The sequence below is a fragment of the Seriola lalandi genome, unplaced genomic scaffold (genome assembly GCF_002814215.2).
Source record: "Seriola lalandi dorsalis isolate HSWRI2012SDOR001 ecotype SW California unplaced genomic scaffold, Sedor1 jcf7180002052929, whole genome shotgun sequence".
In the NCBI taxonomy this organism is placed as follows: domain Eukaryota; kingdom Metazoa; phylum Chordata; class Actinopteri; order Carangiformes; family Carangidae; genus Seriola; species Seriola lalandi.
In genome coordinates, this window is record NW_019523482.1 from 448,895 (window position 1) to 472,809 (window position 23,915).

Here is a 23,915-nt window from a genome sequence, read left to right on the forward strand (position 1 = left end):
TGTGTTTGATAAAAACCTGCTTCCGCTCTCAGAAAGTGAACTTTTCTGCCTCATATAATCTGTGACAGAGAGCGAGTAACCTGTCGAGAGAAGGAATGGGTAAATGGGATAATTACTCAACTTCAGTCCGGCACTCAGGCTGAGGGAAAGGTGAATTCATGTGAGAGCAAGAGTTTTTTTGAGTGGAAGGAAATCTGAAGTCTCTATAGGCCTACTCCCTGCTGGGGAAGCGGCAGTAACGCGTTACTGAGCGTGTCGTTACCGCCCTGTTACTGTCCGGGAACTAGCAGAGGTTGAAGTGGAGAGGCGTATAGGCTGCATGCGTTCTCGTTTTGAAGACTCCAGCTCGGTGAAGTAACAGAGTGAAAGCCTGTGAGCGCCATTGAAAGCAAGAGAGGAAGCGTGTCTGCGGTTCGGAATCTGTAGTTCTGTATAGAAATCCAAGTTACCGAGCCGGGCTATGCAAATGTCCCCGCTCCTCTACGCGCGCACGGGGCGCACCGATGTGTAGTAGCCTGATCTTGGATAGCCTATCGGACCCGGGCACCGTGTGCTGTGCTAGTGTATTTCACTTTGAAGGGATGCTGGTCGTCCCAGACACGTGAGCTGAGCTGATGAGACGACTTTATCGCGGATTTAGATGAGGGGTTCTCTGTGCGTTAATGGCCAGGCGTGCGAACTAGGCTATGGTGCGCTCAGATGTTTTTTTCTTCTTCTTTCTCTCTCTCGGTCGCTCTCTGTATCCACCGCTCCGCCTCCCCCTTTTCGCAACATTGACGCAACCAAAAATACTGGAACAAAAGAAACAACTTCCTTGAAGCTTTGCTGAAACTGCACTTAGTCGGAGAATGGAAGCTTGTTGTCAACTTGCCTTGGATGGAAATGTCGAGGTGAGGGTGTCACCAGTGGCCGGCTGGCAGCGAGGGAGATGCAGTCGATCACTCCGAAACGCATCCAGGCGATCGAGTAAGTGCCATTAAACATTCAGTGGAGTAATTTCAACTTTTGGTGTGTGACCTCTCGACTACTTGAGTTTGCCGTACGGTGTCAGTCACTGGAAAAATAAAGTCGTTTTGGTCGATTCTCTGCGACACTGAGCACAAAGTAAAGCCCCTTTAAGGTAATGCTGTCGAATTGACGAGGTAGAATATAAGTTATAGACCTATATATCATAATCACAGTGGGAGATGTCGATGTGCATGTTGTTGTCAATTTGACAAGTTTGTACTCTTTTTTGACAATTTGACATTTAGGGGCCATTGACAACGAGGCTTTAACTATTCTTCTGTCAACCTAAAAGACTGGGGCTGTAGGTTTAGTCCTAATCTATTGTGAACAAGAAACCAGTTTGTATGAGGTGGATGTGAACAATCACTATTCGAGTGAACGTAAATGTGTTGTGCATTGACAGGACTTCAACACAGGCTCCCAGTTTATTATTGTTATTCATGCAGCAGCCTTGAGCAGTCGCCGGTTGCATGAAGATCCTTGTGATCAACAAACATGTCCACAACAGAGCAGCAGTGCGATCATTTTATTCCACAGATATGGTGTCATCATTTCTAGGTGCTGTGTCTAACTTTGCTTCGAGGTTCGGTCCGCAGTTTGGGCGGACGATCACTCCGCTTTGTCGCGTCGGTGTTTTTACTGCATGAACAAAGAACTGGATGGAGTAGTCGGCTCGGCACAGAGCGTCGGTGGAGAGCAGGCGGGCTGTTTACAATAATAACACGATCGCGATGACGTCACGCGACTGACAGCGGCCTCGGCCAATGAGAAGGCAGCGTAGCCATCAGCAACACGCTATATTTGGAAAGTGGTTACATCATCGAGGTACAACAGCAGCCTGTGTAGGGAGGGACTTCCGCAGGAATTCTCAGTTTGTAGTCCAGAAACAGGACAATGAATAGACCAGTTTTGTTTTTGGAGCTTGAACTCTGATATGTTTTAGGGCTCACATCCACTTACAGAGCCTGTTTATGCTTTCATACAGCCAAGATGCTGCTAGGTGTGCCTTAAACAGTGTTTATGACTGTGTCATTACAATGCAGTCATGCTCAGGTAACACACATTATAACTGAGTAACCTTTCAATCTGTCAGCATGCTTCTAGTTTCAATGCTAAAGATACTTGACTGGTGAAGATTTATGAGCCTGCTGTTTAACTCACATATATACATAAAATTTCTCAGCAAAAGCACACTCCTTAATGTCTACTGATCCCCCAAGATGTCCAGTAACTAATGATTGGCGGTTCTGTACCAGAATCATTGAGTGCAATGGCTGCATCTTTTTGTAAAGTGTCAGTTTTAGCAGGATAGGCGTATTGATACTAGCTTTAAAGATTGCAACCACACAACATGCAACTGTAGCCACCAAGTGTCAAAGAATAGATTTGCCACAGTCCTCAGCTCCTACAAGGACTGAGTGACAAAACAGCTAAATTGGTCAATCACCTTGCTTATTAATAAAAATTATATCAACTTGGTGGACACTTGACTTCAGTGCTACAAATTTGTTCAGACACATCAGAGCCAATCACCAGAAAGAGCCAAACGAGCTGCAACAAAAGAAAAGCAACTGTGTCCAAAATTATTTTCAAGTTCAGTTCACAGTTTTGAGATGGACTGAAGTTATTGCAATGAAATCCTATGTGCCCCGTGACAAACTGCATTACTGCTTGATTATTATAATCACTATTTGTAGTAGCAGCGGTAATTGTATGTTGTATGTATATGTTGTAATATAATAATACATGTAAGACTGTAGACGGTTATGTCCTTAATTGTCTAAATGTAATGTTATGTGAAATATATTCTTCAGTTTAGATGTGAACACTGTGAGCAAGTACATGCGGCCAGGAGTGCGCAGGATCTGTTTTTTTTTTTGTTTTTTTTTGCCATTTTGTTTATGTGCAAATCCTCTCATCTCCATGAAATTACATTCAAAGTTTCTATCAATGCAAAGTATCAATATTAGTATCAGTGGCACCTGCTCTGATATTATTTGGTGAAATTCAACCTTAAATTTAAGGTATTGTCCATCACTACTATACTATAAGAGCGGAGTCACTTCTCACTCTGATTTTCATGAGAGCATAAAATCATTAAATATAAGCAGTGTACCTGAGACAAGGATCCAGGAGCTATGGTTGTTTGTCGATCTTTTTAATGTACATTGGCCTAATGTTTAATGAATATTGGACTTTGATTACCTCAGTGCAGTTGTAGAAAATGTAAACGGTCATCACCCTAGAAAACTATGTTTTTTCTAGCATTAGAAAACATTAAAGTACCCAGTGCGGTGACATTAGCGTGATATCAACTGTAGAACTACCAGCCAGTGTAAACACACTTTGCAATTTTCATCATCATAAACTAACATAAATCTAACATATTCAATGTAACATGATTTTAGAGGAAACTAATGTCTGATTTATGAAAAACAAGAATACTGGTTGTGACAATCGAGTCTCATTTAGCTGATAAAATGAGTTGACTCCTGAGTATATTAAAAATGGGGGGAAAAAAAGCCTTAACATTTTGTACACTATATGTGCTTTGTTTTCAACATCATCTTGTCATTCCAGCAATCACTGTCCATACTGTCTGATAACTTGAGTTTTATCCACAGTGATGCCTAAAATAATTGCACTCGGATTGAACTCTTCTGATAGTTACAAATGTGTGTTGGAATGTATTAAGTATCGCTTACAGTGGAAATCGGTGTGTAATGGTGGCTCGTAAATTGTTTGTGAACACAGACTTTGGGCAAGAATGAGGACATAATCTAAACGTTATCTAAATACTGATATTTATACAATATGGACATAGGAATGTTGTTGCACACTCATGAATGCAATGTATGAAATCAGTCGGAAGATGCTGTGGTTTGTAACTGCACTGTGGTTAAAGTTACATGTAAGAGATAGCAACTGAAAGACAAAATAGAGCTTGGACAATCTTGTAAGAAAATAAATTGTCTTGTAGGACAGTCCAATGAGTCTCCTTCAGCCTTTTAAATGTCATTAGAGCTAGTGACCAATGTTATATACAGTATAATCCAGTATATTAGTTTGCAAATAGTCTATCGGCTATGCAGATATTGCTTATTCCTCTGTGACTTACTGATGTCGCTTATAGGTACACCTGTCTATAACCTGACTTTTAAAATTCAGTATTAAGATTCAAATGCACACAAATGTGCATATAAATATTATTGATATCATTTATTTATATTATTTCCATCCAGGTCTCAGTGGAGTGTTAAGTCTTATGGTGAAGCTGCTGTTCATACCATACTTGGCTTTATTTTTTTTGGCACCGTCATCCTCAAATTTAAAGATAAAGAATGTCAGCACAAAACATCCTCAATCACCAGCTTCAGGCAAAAAATAGCGCTGTTAACATCGGCCTTCAAAAAACTTATTCTTCAAGGGCCTTCTGTAACTCTGCTGGCCTAGGATTAGATCTTGCTTGTGTTTAGCCTTCTCTGTAATCCCTCTCAGCAGTCTGCCTCAATAAAGAAAAAAATACGAAGGGGTGTGGACAATCCAGTCAAGATAAAAAAATAAAAAAAATACTACTAGAGCAGGAAGCAACATGAATAATGTTTTGTTGGGTGATTTAAACCTGTCCCAAAAATAACGATAACATTTGTTTGGAACGGAAAATGTCTCTCACCAGATTGAAACAGCCCCAACCAGTGCACTGGGTGTTTGATTCTCGATGTAACACATGTCTCTGAGGTTAAACATGTTATATTTTTTTAGCACATGACTCTACAATTAGTCTGCAAAATAGTATTTAATACATCCAGTAGACAACTGGTGTTAACAGATGTAACAGCAGTCAAAAGCACAGTTTTGGGGTGAAATTAAGCTTCTCTTGAGAATCTTGTCAGTGACTGTACGCTGTTAGCAGACTACACATCGCTTGCAGTGTCTACGTTCATGTTTTTGCTGAGCCTTTTGCTATTTAACAAGTCTCAAACCAGTGACTTTCTTAGTGGAACATAACTTTACTCTCGTCACTTTGCCTTCCTTTCCTTTTACCAAACACTTTTACCCTCCTGTGTTCATGTTACCATTGCAGCTGGCTGAGTTTTTCCCCTTAATTGTGTCCAGTTTGTAATGTAATTTTAGCCTGTTCTATGAATTATGCCCACTTAATTTGATCGCTATGTGTGAGAATGTCTGTAAGATTATAGAGAGACTAAATATAAAGGGCTTCTTGTGCTGTAACATATGAAATTGCTGGCCAAGCATGTGATAGTGTTTAGCCGAACCCTGGCTATCTGTTCTTTTGCTTTTACTTTAAGTTAAACAATTAATTTGTCATGAGATTAGGTTAGGAGAAAGTTTGTCAGAAAGTAAAACAAGAAACAATATTTCATCATGTTTTCTCACAGCAAATGCTGATATAAACATGTTGAGTGTGTGTACACTTTTTTATAGCGCCTGGGGGCTAATGTGACCACCTTACAGCCTTTGTGCTAAAAAGAGGTCAGAGGTCTCTGTTGTGTTTTCAGGGTGACCTGCTAGTGACTATTAGCCATTGATAAATGTGATGTCCCACAAGTGTGCAGGCCGGACCCCTCCAAAGGGGGAGGTTTCATAACACGCCCCACACTAACCTCCCCGCCAACCCCACCTCAACTAGTGCATACACACACACGCAAACACGCACACTCTGCCCTGCTGACAGGAGCACAAGGGGGCAGCTGCTACAGATGTCTCATAGAGAGAGGGGGAGGGGAACCAAGGAGACATCAATGGAGAGTCTCTCTCTAGTATGGAGTTCTCAGTGGGGCTCATTGTGTTCTCTAAAGACCAAGACGAGGGAATAGGCCACATTAATATAGTAAGCCTATAGTCTCTTATACTTTCTTCTAGGGTGTTGCTCACTTTGAATGTTGTGTTGCTTCATGCATGTACTGTGTTCACAAGAAATTGTCTCTTGGTGTGCACTGCCAAGTGTCAGTTTACACAGGTTGATATTTACTATGAAGAATGAAGTTTTTTTTTTTCGTCACTCTTCTTTGTGAATTGAATGATAAAAGGAAATAATTTAGTTTCAGGTTTTACTTGAAATGATGGGGTGTCTGATATTTTTGGAGAATGGAAAAAAATAAATTAAAAAGATGATCATCCTAAATTCACCTTTACAGTGAGAAAAGTAAGATTGATTTAGTGTTACTGCGTACTCTCATTTCAGCCAACACCCATGACGAAAGGTGATTTCACTGTATTGCACATTCAACAAGACTGAAGGGAATTCACCTACTGGTGCCTCAAGTTGACATGAAAGCTGCAAACTGTTTATTTGCTTTTATTCTTTTGTGATAGGGATGTTTTCAAGGTATCATTTAGTATTTTCTTCATTTCAGTTATATAGAGGGATCTTCTGAAAGGTTTTGCTTTTGAAACTCTTGAAGCTTGTTGTGGTTTGAGCTGTCTATTTCCCCATCATTTGATGTGATGCAGTCCAATGTCTGGTGGTGTGCTATGGCTATCTTTTGATTTGCGTGAGGGAAGAGAGAAAGAGAAAAAAATTCATAAAACTCCTCTTTGAATGAGAAGCAGCTGAGTGTAACAGCCAACTATGCACGCAATTTATCTGACATGAAATCAAATTACATTGAACTAAAACTGCCCCAGCATGGCAACTTTGCAGCCAGGTTAGCCTGCTGTGCTGAACCCCACGATACATGACACTGTGGCTCTTGTTCAGCTCGTCTACCAGAAGACAAGGGAGAGCCCCACTCAGTCTCAACCCTCCTAATGAAGAGATGCATTATGATGTGATTTCATTTGGGCCTGCAAAAAAAGCTGCTGTGGGTAACAGAGCAGTCTGAGTAGCATGGTTCATTTGTGTAGTGACATGTGACTTGTGTTTTCGTGAGTCATAAGGATCTCCTGCCTAATGGAAGGCAGTGTGTGCTCATGTGACGGTGACACAATGCAGGATGAACTGTATAGTATTCACCAGCGCTCAGCTTGGCTACTGTTTGGCACCGCTAATAGGGACCCATGAGTATCTTTTTATCTTGTTAATTTTTGTCGTAGTGAAACTAAGGAAACCACAATTTCTGTTCATGTTACTGACAGGATTTGGCTGAACTGGTTACTAATCTTTTGGAAACATACAGTACTAATCTGCAAATCTGCAAGTACTGCATATGTGTTTCTGTAGATATTAATGCATGTACATCCATTTGTGTGCGTGTGTGTGTGTATGTGTATGTGTGTATGTGTGTGCGTGTGCGTGCACGCGCGCAGTGTCTTTGAGTACTGCATCATGATCTTCCCTATGGTCACAGTGGTGTTTTTGCTGGCTCATCTCTGCTTCTCCACATGCCTGTTTAACAACACAGAGCTCCTCCTTACTGGCTTCCTGTCCAAACCAGTTTATCTGTAAACAAGTGTGTTTTTTTCCTCTCCGCCCCATTGTCCACACTACACCAGAATGCATACACAATGGGCGCCCTCTCTCTCCCAGTCTGCTTTTGTACTCCAAAGTAGGAAACATTATGTTTTACTACAACACACAGCAATGCAAAGAAATTATATGTTTCTTCATGAGGGCTGAAGAAATATAAAGTTTAAAATGTCATTAGTATGAAATGGCATCTGTAATTGTGTAAAAGTTTTTCAAAGGGAAGTAGAATTAACTTGCTTAAAGTTGCGTTCAGGAGATTGGTCTCTATTCACTTAAGCAAACCCCACAACTAATGGCAGGTTGCAATTAATTCTTTTTCCAGTGCACCCTGTTGGAGCCAACTACTGGCATAGCAGGTGAATGTTGTGCATTGTTATTATGTGTGCATTGGGATGAAATGGCTGTCTCTGTTTATCTTGCCCGAGGTACACTATGCTACAGTAGATATGATAACAGCAGGGTTATTGTGGCAGAGCCCAACCCGTCCGTGCTTTGGCCATTGCATATACACCACAATGTTGTGTGTGCTCATGTGGTAGCGAAGCTTAAATTGAGTAGTTACACCACAGAATTTACTTATGGAATTTGTTTCTTATAAGCTTGATACCCCAGTCCCTTTGAAAGGTGTGGAAAACAAATCAGTCAAGAGTAAAAAAAAAAAAAATGGGGCAACTGAAAAGGAAACTTAATTAAAATTAGAGAGGGCACTATGATGTCACAGCAATTTAAGATAAGAAAGCAATGTCCTCATTCAGACTGTGGAAAATAAACTAAGACAGAGCGTCTTTCAAACCAAACTCCACAATATGATCAAGAACAGGCTCAAAGGAGAATATAACAGCTGATGTCTATGATTACCAACCTCTTTACCTCACTGAATCAGAGTTAAACCTTTGCTGCCTTTTGTTCCCTGACATGATTTTTTTCACATCTTCTTGGCCTTGGGACTTAACTTGTTGACCTAATAATACACATATACCAGATGTTATGTTAAATGTTCTGTCATCTATAGCTGCAATAAGGTGTTTTATTTGGCTATTCTTTGATTGTTTTTGATAGGCCCGTCACTCCAAGACACACACTATTGTTCTAACTGCAGATAACCACCCATTCCATAAATAAGGGACACACTTTGAATAGACATCCATACTGCTTGTATCAAGGATGGTTATAAAAGTATTGCAGTGTAGCATTCTTATACACTCACAGGACCATGCCTTTATATGTACTTTATATGAAAAACTCTCCTTTTATTTTGCCCATACAATGTGCTGTAACATGTAACATGTGAACTAGAAAGTGTGTGTTTATGCATGTACATTTTAAAAAGTGTCCTTAGCTATTGACAAAATACATGTACATTTTTATTTAGGATCCCTCTGGTAAGGAATAATTGGTGAGTGAAAGTGCAATAGCAGAAAGCTAACACATTTTAATCCAGGTCATCTGGGTGAATAACAGTGTATTTAAACCATGAGGCCAATAGCAGCTCTCAATCATTGCTGTTTTGTTTTGGATCACTATGGAGTGAGCCAATGAATTTGCTAAGTTCAGTTGGTACCATGGATATTTATCATGCTAAAAGGGACAGCCTGTGGAGCTTTAATTAAAGTTTTTGTCATTTTTATTCACGGGTGGTAAGAAACTTGACAAATGATCATGTTTGGTATAACTTTTAGTCAAGGAATTAGATGCAACTATGATATTTCTAAACTGCATACAATATTTATTTTGGTCTATGAGTATAGTTTGTCTATAGTACCTAATAATGTCATTAGTATTTACTTTATTCAACTTTTTTCTCTCAATCTCCTGTTGTATCACCATGGAGTTTTGTGGACATTCATTTTGTGACTTATAAATGCCGATTTGTATTACTAATAGTGCATATAGTCGTTACTAATGATAACATTAATTTAATATCAAAAATCCTGTTATGAACAAGTTTGAAGGTAAAGGCTTTCGAGTGATTGCTGTAAAAGTCGTTGAGGGACGTAAAGAGTTAATTTGTCGCTCTCTGTTGAACGCTGTGATGGGCTGCGAGATCATTCGAGAGTGCATTTTCAGCGTCCAATCAGCTGCGCGGAGTCCACTCCGCATTCAGCCAATAGGGAGAATGGGAGGCTCTATCGAATTTGAATGAGGAGTGTATCTTTCGGCGCCATTTTCGAGTGAGCAGCGATTGCCTCAGCAGCTGCGGAGAGAGGATGCTGCGAATATATGAAGCTGTCGCTGAGACGGGGAGAAACCAAGCGCTCAAAATTAAACTGCGCTTTTAGAGAGGGAAATCACGTAATTTCAACGGAAACACAGGTAACTGCAGCCACAAACGATTGAAATAGATTTTAATCGGACAAAATAAACGGAGTGAAGGAGAGGAATACGTGGAAAAGAGAAGAGACCGACCGTGGCGGGGAGACGTTAGCCATTTGGCCAGCTTTGTCAGCTTGTACTACTCCTAGCAGCTAGCCTGCTAGCTTAGCGTGCTAGCACATAGAGAGGGATTTCTGACTTTGCTGCGCTGTAACGGTAAAAAAAAAAATGCGCTCATACAGCGGTCCGTTTTATCCAGGAGGTGAGGGGGGCATATTAGAAAAATACACGAATAGATGGAATATTATTTTGTATGGACGAGACACTTAACTTAGGGGTTATTAATCAGAGTTGAAGTAAAATGGACTATATTTTTTTCGCATTGGAGCCCAGTTTTGAGCGGGAGGTGCAAAAGCAGCCAGGCTCGAGCAGAGGAGAAGCACGGTCGGCAGTGTCAACAAATGCACACGGCACCTACACTGGCTTGGGAGGGAAAAAATCAAAACGAGAGACCGAGACAGACACAGTGCCTTTTGTGGTAACATAATTTTTGCCAAGCTTGTTAGCTAAGGTAGACTTTTTTGTCCGAGCTGGTAAATTGCATGACGTTGTGTTTTGTTTCAAACGTATTTTTGGATTGTAAGAGAGAGAGAACACCTGGTAAGTTTGTAATATTATAGGTTTGACTTTACAGTCAGTGATGCCTTTAGTAGTAATGACGGAGTTTGTTTTATTTTCCCATCTGTGTCGCATAGTGGATGTTAAGCTGTATTTGCAAGCTTAACCTTACTGCTGACAGCTCTTGTATTAATATAACTACGATTAATAATTAACTTGATCTCATCCAATGTTAAGTACTTGTTTCATGTTTGTATCTGTGAAAACGTTTCAGTATCTTAAATTAACGTTAGGTGATCAACGTGGCTCTCAGCCAAGTGACAACAGTCATAGGTCGCAACTTCTGATGGTTCAACTTTAATAGCTGTGTTAAACGTTAGACGAATGGCTGTCATAACCACTAACGATGCAGTAAAGTTGAATTAATGTTAGTTAATAAAAAATAAGAATTATATTGTTGGTTGTGGTGCTGCTCGTGGCTCGCTGTAATGTTGAGGTTTTTTTTTTTTTTTTTTTTTTTTTTTTGGTTTAACGTAGTTTGATGCTGAAGGCTTTTCAGCCATTGCCTTCTGTCTCATTTTGCCTTTTTTTGCCCTTACTAGCCTCGCTCCACTTTCTGTGTGCCCTAGACCCTGATTAAATTCAACTACATTGAAGAAAAAAACTCTCTTGTGGTCTAATCGGTTTAGCAAGGAATGACAAAATTGAGCTAATCATTCATTTCTGGAGAGGTTAGATGTGTGATATTTTATACTGCCTTATGCTTCTCATCATGAACATGACTACTTGACTGTTACAGCATAAGAGAGGAAAAGAGAGGCTGCATATAATTGTGAGTCTAAACCCGCCCCTTCTAAGTAGAGATCGGTTTAATGTGTTACATAATGTGAGGCCTTCCTATCTTTTACAGTGTTACATTTATTTAAACAAATAAGTGTCTACATTGTCAAGTATCATGTTCAAAATTCTAAAAATTCCTTATTTAAATTAACCACGTTGAGAACATGAGACAGAGTGAAGGTACTTATGTCCATTTTCCCTTGAATCTGTTTCTTTGGCCAGTCACATCTGACAGTGTGCTTACTAATAGCATTTTTCCAGGATTTTTATTTTGTTATACATATACTGCAGAGTAAGGATAGGACTCGAGTTTCTATTTCGATTAGATATACATGACCCGAATGAAAATGTAACTAAATACCATAGTTTTAAGTATAGCTGTCTTAACTGAAATCGCAGATTGTACCCTCAGTGTAACAATTGTTGCAGAAATGGGACAGCATTTTCTCAATGAAACCACCCCCACCCCCCTTTTTAGAATGATTTTTATTTTTGAGGGTATTTAGTTGGAGGGAAATTAGCCAATGTGATAGGAGGGAAAGATCTTTCACAGCCACATACCAGAGTAAAGAGGTGGAGGAGGAAATTATTGTACTATGAGATCTGATGTGTCACTGACAAGAAAACTTTAATTTGGGGGTGTATGAAACACAATGAATATGATGACATAAAATGTGACTGGCATATGATTATCTTCCTTAGGAATAAATAAATTTGTTATTTAATGTACACCACATGGTGTATTTAAAATTGATGGGCAAATTATATTTATCTCAGGTTCCCATCTTACTCTAGAAGGGCATGTATGTTAACTGTCATCGCCAATATGAAATACACACATAATGATAAAAAAAAGTCCCCAACTGTTTATTGAATATATAAATAAGCTTCTTGATAAATTGATCTACAGAGGGGAGGGGGAATTCCGATCACAACATAAGGTGGGGTGTGTTTTGAAATATTATTTTTCACATTACCTGATCTAATGGATGAAAATTGGTGCTTGAAAAATGTAATTATTCAAAGCTCAATATCTAATATTTTTTACAGTATGGATTCACAACATTTTGTAAATTACTATTCTGGTATATATCTTTGAGTACATTCACATACAAAGTTCATCTGGTGGCTTATTTCTTGCTAAAAGTTGAAATTTGGCTGTCTCTGTCTTTCATCATGTGATTTCACCCAAATAGCTGATTGCAGTCTTAAAGTTAGGAAATCAAGAAGCTCTTGTAATGTAAATGGATAAAAATAATACTGATGGATGGCTATTAAAAGTGGCGATATGAAAAAAATTCTATTAAAAGTGTTAATGATTCACAGTGTCAGTCTAATTGTTAAAATGGGGGGGGAAAGCTAAAATATATATTATGACACTTAATATTTCAGTTGATGCAGCATTGATGAGTATTAAAATCAAGTTTCATCAAATTTAGTTGATGGAAGCAATGCAGTGTGGGCTTATTGCTAATATTGTTGTTTCATAAAAACTACGGATTTGAATTTGTAGATCTAATCTCTAGAAGGGAGGCAGTAGCAGTTTGTCAAAGTGGAATTTTAAGATCAAGAGTCTTAGTAATATATAAACGTTTACTCACTGGTTGGCTCATTTCAGAATGTGTATCTGTTGTGCTCATACAGGTGAAATAGGTGTAAATATTTTGCTCATTCTTTTGAAGAGGGATTACAGCATTGTTGACTCTGTCTCTGTATGCAATTGTCAGATTAGTACTGGTGTATTTTAACAGTTTTTATTTCTGTGGTGCCTACAGTTAATCTCCTTTAAATGCTACAGGTCTATGTCTCCCCTCCGTTCTCTGGTATTTGCCTTTTCACTCTCTTTGTAGAGCACCGTTGTGCTGTTTCAGACTGTTAGCATGACATTCTGTGACTCATCATTCTGTCTTCTCAGACCCCTCCGGCAAAATGGGCTCCCACCCCCATTTCCTGGTGAAACTGTGCCTCTCTTCTTGTACTTGCTCACATGTGTTGTAGCCAGGCTACAGAGAACCCCCACCCTTCTCTTCCTTCTTTCTGCACCACTCAGCACAAACTTTATAGTATTCAAATTTGCTGTGATGGGAACAGGTTTTCACAGGTCTTGTTGGTTATTTTCCAGAAGTTGGCCTTGGTTTCAGTTCTATGTCTCAGCAGCATTAAATAGAAGCTGTCAAATGGTTTTATATGCATCACTCAGTTCTCTCACAGACATAACTTTAGTGCTGGAATAATCTAAATAATGGTAATTCTAGGTAGACCTTAAATTAAGATGTAGTTTGTATTAAGAGGATGACTCCTGAAAATGAATGTGTGTTTACTTTTTTTTCTCATGTATTCAACCATGAAGTTAAGGCTGATAACACTAGTGGCAGCAGTGCACCATATGAGGGTGCCAGGCCCTCGCATGCTTCTTACAAGCATATGTTTTGCATTGGCTTTGATTTTTTGCATACAGTATGTGCTGCATCACTGTAGTGCATAGGGCTTTACACCTGTTTTCATTAAATGGTGAAAAGATTAAAAAACAGTTTATAGGGATTGCAGTAACATTTTTAAATAATTGTCAGCTATGTGCTTAACTGCTGTTATGGTTTGTGTGTATTTCACCACATTTTCAGTAAATCCGGTAAGTTGAAAAAGTAAGTGGGATTTTGTGGCATACTAAAGCAAGATCTGTTGTGTACACACTGTTGTGTTAAGGCTGGCCAATTAGCTGCTTCAAAAATGTTACTTAATTTTCAAAAGGTCAAACAATCTTTTCTTAAAAATCAGGTCTTTTGTGGCTGTTTCACTCAAAAAGTTGTAGATTCCCTTTTATTTTATTTATTATTTATTTTATTTCATTTCTTCCTGTAGTGACAAAAGCACTTATGAACTTGGACAACGTGTTTAGAAAGGGTACGTCAGCTGTTACAGTGCTGGTGAATTCTCTGCTTGATAATTAAATTTTAGGTAGTAATATGATAACCTGCAACATCACTGGCAGTAAGATCTGACATGGCAAGAGTATGCCTCCTCTGACTAGACACACATGGTGTTTTCATTTCTGCTGCACCAGCCTTTTTTCACCTGAGGGTGCTAGATTAGCCTACAGTATTAACATGTAAGCAATTAGATTGGAAAGATTTATAATGATCCTAAAATATTGGTGGTTGGCTTGTGTGTGTCTGTTTTATTAGCCCTAACTTGGTAAGCAGGTAACACCTCACCCACTGCTCCACAGTCAGGCAGTGTGCTTGGGTGCACAGAGACCAGATACTTTGACACACACTGTGACTAACAGTGTCTTGTTTAGTCCGTTTTAAAAGTTTGATTCAGACAACTAATTTGGTGTATTTACAACCGTAATATTAGCAGTCATAATTTTGGATTTACTGCTGTAACTAATGTTGATCTGCTGGTGTGTAATTGCCACTGTCTGTGCAGTTGTAAGTAGATAGGTCATGTCTAGCAAGGAATGTGGTGAAATCTATAGAAATATCAAAGCCTGCATTTACATGTGATTCTCTTTTTTTAATTTTAATTTTATTTTAATTTTTTAAATATAAATATGCAACAGCCATTATACAGTTTTATTTATTCTTTTTTTTTTATTTATTTGTGTCAATATCTATACTCAATCGTCAATAGTGTAACAACAAAACTTTGAAGTCCTTGGAAAGCCTTATTATTTTTGGTTTTGGTTGTGGTATGTGTTTACCAAACATTTTTACACCGTGGACCAGAGTAATGTCAGTATCTGAATTTGACCAAGGCATTTGAATTGGAATATACAAAAAACCGAGTATAGTCTGTGTGTTTGTGTAGTCGGTGTATGGGTGTGCCATTCAACTCTCGCACTTAAGCTTTGCTTCCTCTTTTGCCTCTCTTGCTTATGTGTGCATGCACATACAACATACAGTGCACTCTTTATTGTATATTAATTTCTGCCTTACTGATGATTGTTTAAATAGTGATTCCCTGTAAAGAAAAAAATATGGTAGTCATATTAAAGGTAGTGGAAGTTATCAAGACTTAATTTGTTGAGGTGGTTGTAGCCATGCTTTTTTTATAGTTTAATGCTATTGGTCAAGTGTAAATCAGGTCCTCATGTCGTAGTTTTGAAATTGCATCACAGTGTACTGCTTTGTCTGCATCCTGTTTATTGCTGCTCTGTCTTTCGTGGCAGTAGGAGAAAGCTTGAGACAGTTCAAATGAAGTAGTAAATAGCTGGAGAGATTAGAAATGAATTTGCTGAAGAATAGTAATATTGAGTTGAAATGCATTGTTTATACAGTAGGAGCAGGAATAGGAATTGTGTGTTCACTTTAAATATTTCACCAGACACATTGTGGACACACTGGTGTGTTTAGAGAGATGACAGATACTGCTGTTGGTCTTGGTGGAATCTTATAATGTGGTCCACACTGGTAAAAAAATAAAATAAAATAATAATAATAAATGGCTTCAACTATTAGTAAATCTTTGAGGACATGCACTGCCCTTTTGTAAGACATGCTTTCAATAACTAATTCAAAACAGCACATTGAATCATATTAATCATTACTTTATATGTTAGAGGGTTTTTGTGTTTTCACTAGCCAGTTTCAGACATTGGTTAATTATACTTTTCATTTATTTATTACATTTAAAACTTAGTTTCTAATCCTTTGTTCCAAATAATTTTACTTATTAGAATAGATGTGTACCTCAAGTGTAAACAGTCCTTCTGTCACAGTCATACCTGAGAGTAAATCGAGGGGGTGGTTTATACCTGTGGAGTGCAATAATGAATCAGAGGTCACTCTAATATCTGCTAGTGTTGTCCTGTGAAATAGGGTTATTCAGTTTCCGATCCCAGGTATGTGTTTTAACGAGTCTCTAGAGTTTTCTCTTATTCATTTGACATGATATGGCTGTAGTTTCCAGGGAATCCCAGTCACTCTTCCTGTGCTCTGCTGGACATGTTTTGCTGGGTGTGCAAATGTAACAGGTTTTTCTAGGATTCACACATACCATTATAGTAGTGTGTATGCAACAGAGCAGCGCTTCATAGGTAGCATTTCTGTTCTACAATGAACAATAAAACTAATCACCGCCTCCTGGGTTGCTTTTAGATTTGCAAACTCCTCTCTAAGTATTGCTGAACACTGAAATATTAAATTTTTTTTTCTCCATTATTTACTTGTCATCACAGTAAATTGCTTTGTTACTATGGAAGAACTGGTTTAGGTTTTACTACTGTATAGATCTCATGCTGTGCACATGCTACCCCAGTAGCTGATGAAACAATTTGTCACATCTTTTAAAGTGGTGACATGGTGAACATAGAATATTTGTAGTGTGTGTGTTGCCAAACACAGGACAACAACGATGTGGCTAGCTTAATACCTGGTGTTTATCTGGCTTAAAATTTGACAAGTAATGACTGTGTAATTGTGTAGGTAAATATTTTTGCACATTGCATCTACCTTAACATTCACTGTATCCTGGACTGATGGCTAAACATACTCTGAGACTAGTATTAATCAGTAATGTTTGTTAATTGTTATGGCTGTTAAACTAGGCTGTTGTGTCTGCAGATATTTAACCTGGAGTTGTTTCCTCCCGTGCCCCAATGACTAAAGATAGAAAGTATTATGGACATGAGAAACTCATATTTGCATGGATCTTTTCAAGTGGATAGATGCGATTGCCATTCAGGTTTTTTTTTTCCCACAGCTTAGGATGTCATTGCAGATCTCTCTTTGGTTTGTGCTTGTACAGACAGGGGACTGTGTAACACAGACTAGAAGAGGCCAGCCCAGACCACTTGATCCAGGGAGGTGATGGGCTGTCATGTCCATGTCCCTGTACCCGATGGGGTGTAGGAGGTTACTTGACCCTCAACCTCAGGGTCAGGTGACTCTTTGAGGCCATTGTATGGGGAGCAAATGTTGTAGGAATGGGTTAAAAAGGCTGAGCAGTGAAGGTGACATGTCCGGGCATGCTTCCTTAAAGGAAAGCAAGAAAAATAGGGAGAGGTTAGAGTCATTGATGTGAACAATTCCACTTAGACTTGTAAAGAAATGATCAGTTAAAGGGAAATTATACATCTTACCTGGTTAGTTCCTTTGGGCATGCATGTTTTGTAATTTATTAGAATGAACAAGGTAAAATTGTTATGTCATGACAGCTTCAGTTTAATTCAGTACTGCCTGAGCCTCTAGGTAAATGAGCTAAAAGAGGGACACATTCTACAAATGAAACACAAGATTAGGAAATGATATGCTGTATTTTCTGTATGCAAGTCCAAGTTAGTGTACATTGTGTGTTTCGTGTGTTTTTCTTCTTTGTGTCATAAATAAACAGTCGGGGGGGTCTATAATTGTAACTGACAATAATTTTTATTATCAGTTTTGTCTTTTTTTCTTATATTAATTACTAATTAATTGGTCAAATGTTGGAAATGATGTAAGGTGCCCCTTTCCACCCCAATTTTCCAGAGCCCATTTGTGTCTTCAAATTTCTTATCGTGTGAACATCTAAAACAGGTGATTGAGTTTACACAGATGAAAGCTGAAAACCCTAATGTTTCCAAAGCTGAAACCAGCCAATGTTTGGCATTTTATCTTTTTTTTTTTTTAAAAAAAAGAAGAACAAAAAAAAACAATTTATTGATTTAGGTTTTCTTTTCTTTTTTCCTTTTCTTTTTTTTGCACACAAACTTTTTTTTTTTTTTTTTTTTTTTTTGGCACTGCTTCCAATAGCTGTCTCTGTTCCCCCTTTTTTGCCAGGAGATCTGGACCTTGACAGGAGATGTGGACCCTATTAGCCCAGGGCTAATGCAAGGAGATCACAGGAGTCATACCCTCAGAGATCTAACAATAATACCCCCTTGATGTGAAGTTGTGAACTAACCACAATATAACATAACATGGTATCAAATGTCTTGCATATAATTAGTTGACTTTTTGATACCTTGTATTTTAAACTGTTCCCCCATTAAGTGCTCTGCACCAATTTAACAGCATTGGTTATCAATTAACGTCTTTTTTTTTCTTTTTTTAAAAAAAATTATTATTATACATTTTTTAAAAGATAGTAATTTGTAATTTAGACGTTATACCAAATTTTGCGATGGTCCTGCAGGATTTGTGCAAAAGATGCATTTTTGAGATGCTAGGTATAATTTGTAAAATTGGTTCTAAGTGTAAACTATACATTTTCTTGGGAGTGCTTCATTTTCATACTAAATTAGCTTGTATCATGTTTTTCCATGCTATGGTTGTAAGACATTTTTTATGTTGTGGCATAAATGTCATTTGTAATTAAAGGTCTGGGCTCCAACTCTCCAATTTAAAAAAGCACTGCACTCACTGGTCCTCGCTGTCTTCCCACCCTCCTGCTACTGTTAAGTGTGTCTGACTTTAGATAGCATTGTTGCACCTGTGTTTTCAGTCTTTTGTTTACTTAACAAATTCCAGCTGCAGTGATTAATGTACTTCACTAAGAATTGCACGTATTATGCTTTGAGATTGAACGATGAGACAAATGCATATCAGTATTACTAACATACAATGTGCATCTTAAAACTCTGAAACCCTCCCATTTTATTATTATTTCTTCCCTGCTTGCACTAAGATTGATTTGACATTACAAACCAATATCTGTGGTTTAAGCCTCTGTGCAGAGATGCACATGCAGTATGTAATGATGGCACTGGGGGTGAAGTTGATGAAACGTCTAGGCCTCTGTCAATTTTACTTCAGCAGTTGCACAGTTTATGTGGTAACTGCTTAACATTTTCTAAACTATACCACGGGGTTTTAGATTGACTGCTGGCCTTTGCACATCTTATCTGTTGTTTGTGCAATCAGTGAACAGTTTTTTTTTTTTTTGGGACAAATTTTGTTGTTGCATGGTAATGTAATTTAGAGCAGGGACCAATTTGAAAACTGCCTTTTGGTGGTTGTGGGACACTGACATCCTTAGTAAACAGGAAAACAACCCAATTCATATAATCCCCTCCCAGTGTTTACCTTCTGACTTTGTCAGACAGTATACAATGAGAGCAGTGCCAGTAAATGATGAGAGCTGTGCCTTTGTGTGGCTGACCCTGGCATCTTAAAAAGGGCTTTTTTAAAATATAAGTTATCCCCGCTTTGCATCTTCATTACTATGACAAATATAGATAGAATAAAAGCTACAAGTTGTTAATGTTACCTTTCCCCAAACAAATGAATGAAGTAGCTCTTTTAAAATAAGTCTTCTCTGAGCTGTACTGGAGTTCGTGTGAGAGAAAGAGAAAGACTGCACATCTTGTCTTTTTTTTCTCTTTGAGAAGGACGTATGTAAGAGATATCATTAGGTTCAGGCTATCCGGTCCATTTCAAACCAAGGTCACAATAATTACAGGTCCATTGAGACCTCTAGTGGCAACACAATCATTGGACCCCATCACCTACAGGATTATTATCAGGATACAGTTTCTTAACATATTTTCATAAAAACAAGGTTTTGTTAAAGAAGATTTGGTTTTTAGATTCTCAAAATTTGGTCGATGTTTCCCAGGATAACCTAAAGCATCTTACTATAAAAGTTGACACATTCTTGTATTTGGAAGTGGTACCTTTTATGGCAGTTTGATTCCTCCAGTTGACTAATTCTATTTTTCAGTTGCTGTTTTCCATGTGTGGGGTAATTTTTTCACTTTTGTTTTCTATTTTATACGTATATATGTTTTGGCTTATATACAGTGGTTTCTGTTGGGTGAGCACTTAGCTGAGTGCAATGGAGTAATAATTATCTTTGAACCTAAAAGTGCTCATCCACTGAATGAGATACTGCACTATCCCTCTGACCAGTAACCATATTTGTAAATCTGGTCACATCTGTTAATAGTTCTAATGTGTGCTACTAAACATGAAAATGCCACGGTATTATAGAAGTACACTCTTTAGAAAACGTGATTTAATTCTGAGTCATGCAAAGTATAGATTGGCTTTTTTTTCTCCATCAACCACTTGTTTTCATAGTTCTTAGCTGACACAGACCAGTATGATTAGTTAATTTATTTATTTTTTGCCTTAGTCTTGTAACGTCACCTATGCTACTAAACCATTTTCAAATTGGCGAATGCAGTCTTTCCTTCTAAGAGTTATAGTTTTGCAGCTTTTGCTTTTGGCAAAAATGTGATTATTTTAAACGTCACATAGTTTTACTGTTTGTACTAAAATGCAATCACATGTAATGTTCAACTGTATTGGAAAAGGAGTCTGCACAAATTCTTGGACTTAAAATATGAAATTGCTTCAGTGCACTAAGGCCCTGCTCAGACCTGGCATTAACATGTGTCGTGGATGATCACAAGTGGACAGCTTTAAGTACATCAGTTCACATCTGGCATTAAGATGCCTGTTCAGTGTCCACTTGTGCTCAGATCTCACCTCCCTTTACATCATTTCTGTGTAAGTAAAAACCAAACGCATTGTTGTTAGTCAGTCCAACTATGACAGACAGGGCGAGCCACCACAAATCTATATGATGTACTGGGACGTGTAAAAGTGTTTTTCAGTTCATTATGAAACTGTAGTTGGACAAATTGTGACAGTGACTCAAGTCACGTGACTGTGACAGAGGACTGCAGTTGAGTAGGTGGTCCTTCAATGTGGCCCAGGACACATTTGCGTTCACACTCAAGACCACCACCAAATGTGGTCTGAGTGATTGGATCTCAGTTGAATCCTCAATGCATCTTGGGTGTGTTAACACCTGTACTTAGAGCTGTCCACTTGTGATGGGATCACTCAAGAAGCATGTTAATGCCAGGTCTGAACAGGGTCTTAATGGCCAGAATGTGGACAACCCTACCCATATTCTGCTTGATTTTCAGTCAAGAGAAGTCCTATTGTTACAGCAAACAATGTCATTGTAGATAACTATGTGCTTCAAGTGTTGTGGGAAAGCCCATTACTGTTTACATTTGACAATGCCACAGTGCATTAAGCAAGATCTATAAAGAAATGGTTTTCTGATCTTGGAAGAACTGTCCAGCAGAGAGCCCTGACCTATCACCCAACATCAGTGTCCAACCTCACATTGTTTCTAAATAGGTGTAAATCTCTGCAGCCAGATTCCAAAATGTTGTGAAAAGTTTTCTCAGAAGAGTGGAGGCTGATACAGCATATACGTTTGGTTATATGGTGCACTTGGATTATTGTTAATAATCAATTTTGACAGGCTGACCTCAGAATTAAATTAACATCTACTGTATTTTGTGTGTGTGTGTGTGTTTCAGTTGGAGAGCCTCGCCTGCTTTCGGAGTGGACAGGAGACTTCGATCTGCAAAAGATGCTGATGATCATCTGAACGTCCTTTAGGTAGATAAACGATAGGTGATAAGTCTGTACCCATCTGTGAACATATGGTAAGGACTTGAAGCCTGGAAGATGAAGAGAGTGCAAACAACAAAGTAGATGAGAAGAGCTGGAAGCGGAGGGACCATGACTGCAGTTCTGGCAATGCTGTAGCAGCACGGAATGGTTTGTGGGTTACACAGAGATGCAGGCCATACTGTGCTGCAGCAGTAAAGCCTGAATGTACAACCTGGCTGCCACCTATCAGTTCTTTAACATGCTGCCTTTGTTCAGTGATTGAAGTTTGTTGTTTAGTATCACTCTTGCATACACAGTAGTCTTCACTGTCTGAATTAATGTCACATAGTCAGCTGTTTTCCTGATAGTAAATTTATCCTTCTCATTTACTGGTCGCTTTACTGTAGCAGCACGTAAATATTGGAGTTAAGACTAGCTGAAACCTCCAGTATTGATCGTGCTGCTGAAGCAAAGCTGACCACTCACAATCAGTGCAACTGACCACCCAGTGTACTCAGTCAACCCTGGTGGTGTTAAACAGTGGATTTGCTTAAGAGATGCTCACAGGTACATTATTTACTCACACATTCTGAGTTAATACGATATTGTTTTGATAGTTAAAATGTGAATACAGCATATTTTTACATTTCATTTTATGTCTGCACACTTGCAAAAATAAAATTTTAAATGGGGTTTTGTCTGTAATGTGTTTTGAACATGACTAAACTTTTTTTTACTGAATGCCATGCATTTAGTATTGATTTTCTTTTAAAGTAATACTTAAAAGTGTTAGTTTTGCTGACACTGAAAATAATTAACATGGCTTTAAGTAGCACTGCCATCTACAAAGAAGAAATCATGCACACTGGCCTGCGTGGCCTTGATGCAGCGCTACTGGAATGGCGGCCTGTTCAACATGTTCACAGACAGATTTGCTGCGGATTAAAATCATTACAGTTTTATTGTCGACTATACGCCAGAATTCTTTCTGAAATATCAAAATATAAATATATACAAATATTCAAGTCAATATATTTTTCTGTTGAAGATATTTTATAAGACCGATTTCTTCTCTTAAAGGCCCGATTGCCCTGATCATCTTTGGTATCTATTTTGTCGCTCATAACGACGCAGTCGCTTTACATTGTATATTGTGTCGGCCTTATGCCAACAACCCTATGATGATATATTCTTTGCAGGGCTGAGACACATTATATGGTGTCCTGTGACTGCTGTAAGCCTCCATTTTAAGCGCGTGTGAACGCCATGTAGGCATCTCTGTACCAGGACATCCGACGACAACGATAATCCCAAATCAGACGTACCTAATAAAAATCACAACATTCATGTTTTACGGGCATTTGGAATAAATCGCTGGCTTTTGTAAAAAATTTGGACTGCAAGCTGCAGGTGAACTCGCAGGGTAAAATAAAGCACTTCAAAATCAGATAGGTGGAGAGAAGAAGCTGAGAAGTGGTTACACCTGTTTACTAAATCGTATAGAGCCGACCTTGGTTTTTGATGAAAATATTTGAAATAAATAAACGTGTTGCAGAATATTACTTAAGTGATTACATTTTACACGGTGGCCATGCTTTTTTTTTCTGACAAGTTTAAGGCCCAGTGATATTTTGCTGTATACTGAACAAACCTACGTTGCATCGGTTTTCTTCCATTTGGCCTTGTGGGCCTTTTTATTGATTCTGAATTCTTAGATTTGTTTGAGCAACTATAATTATAAATAAACTAATTATAACTAAATTACGGGATTTGGCAAAAAAAGTTTTTTTTCTAAGTAGGAAGGCTGCTTGGAAATGGAAAATAAATTTATATCAAATATATATATTTTAACATCCGGGCGTTTTGTTATAGGAGGATAAGCCTGAATACAATAATATGCCTTATTTTATAACGCAATGGGTACAAGGTGGACTTTGAAATTACATTTTCTGTGTGTGTGTGTGTGTGTGTGTATGTGTGTGTGAGAGTGTGTGTGTGTGTGTGTGTGTGTGAGAGAGAGAGAATTAATAGCATCAAAGTAATCCATCAATAATTTTGTAAATTCTTAAATCATTTCCTAAATACTGTGATTTAAATCTGAAGTATGTTGGATTATTTCGCGAATTTAGGAAAGCTGCTGACTCCGCACACCGAACATCAAAATGTGGAAGCAGTCTTGATAATGATGTCCGAATGTCCACATTTTGTCTTACACTTGTTAACTTTCACATTTTTTGCCATTTTTACCAACCTACATGTAGGTCGTGAATATTTTAATAATCTGTACAATTGTACAATTATTCACTCAATAGCATAGTCACCCACAGGATTTGATTGCGCTTGTATTCTTTGCAACCATACTTTCCAGA

General features: G+C 38.2%; 1 long non-coding RNA gene across 1 annotated transcript; it reads left to right on the forward strand.

The window, feature by feature from the left end:
• The first annotated feature begins 296 nt into the window (after nt 1-296).
• On the forward strand, nt 297-22,239 carry LOC147819482 (uncharacterized). The gene is made up of 2 exons (XR_015436887.1): nt 297-966; nt 21,471-22,239. It is a non-coding gene; the product is annotated as an uncharacterized LOC147819482 (long non-coding RNA).
• Nucleotides 22,240-23,915: the final 1,676 nt, after the last annotated feature.